The sequence below is a fragment of the Pezoporus wallicus genome, unplaced genomic scaffold (genome assembly GCF_028554395.1).
Source record: "Pezoporus wallicus isolate ANWC-B61680 ecotype Strahan unplaced genomic scaffold, APGP_CSIRO_Pwel_v1 contig_6714, whole genome shotgun sequence".
Taxonomy (NCBI): Eukaryota; Metazoa; Chordata; class Aves; order Psittaciformes; family Psittacidae; genus Pezoporus; species Pezoporus wallicus.
This window is the reverse complement of record NW_026637486.1, coordinates 887,968-891,870: the sequence shown is the minus strand read 5'-3', so window position 1 is coordinate 891,870 and position 3,903 is coordinate 887,968. Positions and strand designations below refer to the sequence as shown.

The following is a 3,903-nucleotide window of genomic DNA, read 5'->3' as shown; positions in this document are numbered from 1 at the left end:
TGCTTCGAAAATGAATGAATGGTCTGGGTGACCCACCAGGGTCTTGCATATTGGCTATTCTAATGTAATTCAGAAGAGTTCTGCCTTCTGTGAGCAATGTGGTTTCATGATGGTAGAGGTTGATTTGCAAAGCCTGCATAGCTCCTATGCAAGAAAAGCATGACTGAACAATAGAAAGTGCTGATCTATGAAATTGGTACAGACTTGAGACTTGCATAGAGATTCTCAGCTAAACTGATGCTGTTTCTCTGCAGCTGATTGACATTATCTGTCCCATGATCTTAATGCTCTGAAGAAACTTTTCCTGGGTTTGAACAGAAAAGGTATTACTGATTTGCCTTCTCTGGACACAGGACCCAAATTCTGCCAAGGTTTACACCAGTGAAGTTCTGCTGGCTTTGCAAAGCCCAGTAGATACTGCTCTTCTGAATCCGAAAGCACACCAAAAAGCCATCCCAACCTTTTGGGTACCATCAAAACCTGAAGATAGAGCTAACCGATTCAGAATGGAATTTCTTTTCCACCCTCTGCACTTTCATTACTCAGACAAGGCCTGCAGGGCATGTTGGCCAAACAGCTTCACTACACAAACATGTGGCAAGGTGAAGAGAATGACATTAGAGGGATAAATGAATCAGCCCAGTGACTTAAGGCTACTCGTCTTCTTGCCTGCTATGTGGGGTAACCAATGCCTGGCAGTAGCAACCTTAGCTCTCCTGTTTTCCAAGTCAGGGAGCATCACGGAGGTGATACACTTGGCCTTCAAGGGTTTGGGGCAATCAATATTGGCAACATGAAGGACACTTCATGACAGAGTCAAAGAATGCTGTTTTATCAGTGGAGGAGACAGTGGGAAAACAGGTAGTTATAAATGGCCAGGTAAGAAGAAGAAGAAAAGCAGAACAAAAAACAACCGACAACCCCCCGAGTGCTTTATTTTGTTGGCTGTATTTGCTCTACAGTCTAGTGAAAGTAAAAAACACCAACTGCTTGACACCAGGGGCTTCTCTGCTTTGAAAAATAAGGAGACAAATTCAACAGTGAAGAGTCGGGATTCCATAGGGTTGTTTATGTATGGCATACATGCAAATGCATCTGATTATGTAGAAGTGTGTCTGTGTGTATCGTAGCATTAACACCAATTCTTACAGCCTTATGAAATGGTATATTAAAAAGAAAGAGAGAAAGAAAGGAAAAGCAAGCTAGGTTTCTTTTTCCTCTTTTACAAATATGATGCAGTTTACAGAAGCATGGTCCTTTTTTAGGAGGAATTCTAAATGCATCATTCAAATATTGTTTGAGCTGAATACATGATATACATATCATGAATACATATAATCACAGCACAGTCTTTTGTGGAAGTTCTGAAAATAGCTTTGGAAAAAGCTGACCATGAGTTTCCATCTAAGGATTTGCATTTGGTTAACATGTGTGAACCGACTCCTTTCATTTCATCCTCAATGGGAACTATCCTGCTGAAAAGTTTGGCCTGAATGACAGGAATCATTTATGCGAGTCTCATGTCAAGGACAGCATCTACAGCCACTAGATGAGATTGTGAGAGTGAACTGGGGAACCCCAATGATCTAAAAATCCCTGTACCATAATAACTACTGTACTGCAAACTGCAGTCACAAAAGATGAGGAGCCTCATGGCAAGTGAAGTTTTAAGTAATCTGCTGATTTTCCTATCATTTTTCCACCAGTTCTCCTTCGACAGGGAATGCTAAGATTGCCGGGAAGGCTCAAACTTCCTTCTTTCCAGCAGCAGTCTTGAAGGATATAGCCTAGCTTCTCTATCGCTCCCATTGCAGACTGCTGGAGAAAGAAAAAGGCAGGGAAATGGATAAATCGCAGTAAAAAGGGCAATGAGATGGGTGAATCAGAACCTCCACAACCACTCAGCCTTCAGCTGGGTGCATGGGGCTGCTGGGAAGCATCACACTGCAGCGGGAGGTCCACACTGAGGGTGTCTGGGGGTCAGAGGAGGCATCCCTGCCCTCTGCAGATGCTGTGGGAACGGGTGAAACTGGAGGATGCGGGAAGGGTGTCAGGGAGGGCTGAGCTCTCTAAGTACCATGTTTCCTAGGAAACATGCTTCGACAGCAAATATCACATTAGTCCTGCCTTGTGGCCCAGCTCATGTGATGTCAAGAACAATTTCTCACAACTCAGCTCAGGAGGTTAGCAAGACTTGGTGAAATGTTCAGTGATTCTGGCCTGACTTCTCCAGCTGGGAATGAAACAAGATACTGAGGGCGTTTGCATCGCTTTGGAGGTTTGTGACAAATTCCTAAGCAAACCTTTGACTTATTTATTTATTTGAAACGCTATGGTGGATTTCCCTCGTAGCCTCACAGGTTTCCAGAGACTGCAATCACTATGTTTACTCTTAAGTACTCCATTTAACAAAAGAGATATCCCAGAACTGAAAATACAGGGGGGAAAACGGAAAACCAAGCAATCTCTTGGAAAGTCTCAGAACAGTTGGATCACTGTTTAGCTTGTGAACCGATTTAAAAAGCTCCCTCGTAGACTTCGGACATTACAAAACTTCATTTACAACTATCCTTACTAATTTCTGTCAGCTGTAGCCTGGCAATATCCATAGCTTGGCAGCTTTAACTAAGACAGACATAAGCCCTGGCAGAACAACTCATGTATTAGATGCACTTCAAGCCTTCAAGAGGGCTCCCACCAGCTCCTTAGGCTGTGGTTCAAACACCTTTGGCTGGCTCTGAGCACAGGGAGGCTGCACAACATTCTAAGGTTGAGTATTTTGGGGGCTATGTGGTACCACAGACCACAATGGACCTGTCATACACAGCTTTCATTCTTCTTCCCTGAATTCTTGCAGACTGGCCCTACTGGAAGGTAACCACGCTGTGTTGTAGAGAAGTCCCACTCTGCTGCCATTACTACTGCCTTCACATTTGTGACTTCAGTGGAGTTTCTTTGACTTCTGTTTAAAAGAGACTAAAACTGAAAACCCTTCCTCTGGTGACACACTTCATCTCATACTTAGTGAAATATAAAGACCTTTTTAATAGAAAGTAATATATTTAAACAAATTAAAAATAGCCCTACTAATTTCTTTTTAATCATAAGCTAACTTAGGTGTGTGACCTCTTTATTTCCTTTTGCTGTTTCTCATCTTCAGTGATTTGAGCCCTCGCATCCAGGAGGTTTTTTTCCCCTCCTTCCCAGGGAAATGAGAGATGAATAGAAAAAGAACAAGACTGCTTGAGGTACCTGAGAAACACCAGCATAGAAATAGGTCCATCTCTTCCTTTCATCCCATTTTAGATATAGGAGGCCTGATGGATCAGATTTTCCTTCAGGAAAGCCAGGATTAAAGAGGTCAGGTCAGCAGTGTGAGAATGCCTTTAAGAACAGTGTGGGAACACAAGACTTCCTTATTAGCACATTAATGTACCGAACCTGAAGCTCGTTTAAACGCGATGGAGCCAGCTGACTTCTTCCCCCCTCAGCCTAAGTCTGCTGTGTCCTTAGAGCTGTTAGATCGGACAAGTGACAAATCTCCACAGCCGAGTGTTAGTGGAAATCTCATAAAACAGAACAAGCACAGCATTAGGATTTACTGACCACCGTAAAGATTTCTCTTAAGATTCAAAAGCAGAGGTTTTACAGGTGGGGAGCACGACAGCAAAGGGTCCAGCTGAGATTACACAAGGTGAAGATATACCGGACTGTTTAGCAGAAATGTGAGTCCCCTTGACCCACAAGTAGCTTTGCAGGCAAACAGCCATTCCTCATGGATGTGGTGCTCAACCCACACCATCATCCCCTCTGCTCCTTGCTCCCACAGACCACAGCACATCCCAAGCTCCATCCCCAGCTTGCCTTGGCTTTTCTCTCAGCCCCATGCCTGTCCCTAATGGT

The 3,903-nt window shown here is 43.7% G+C and overlaps 1 long non-coding RNA gene across 1 annotated transcript; it reads right to left on the bottom strand.

Moving 5' to 3' along the window:
* Positions 1–916: 916 nt before the first annotated feature.
* On the bottom strand, positions 917–3,423 carry LOC130597377 (uncharacterized). Its single transcript, XR_008971758.1, has 3 exons — positions 3,253–3,423; positions 2,815–2,962; positions 917–1,818 (listed from the first exon to the last, which is right to left on the bottom strand). It is a non-coding gene; the product is annotated as an uncharacterized LOC130597377 (long non-coding RNA).
* Between the last annotated feature and the right edge of the window lie 480 nt (positions 3,424–3,903).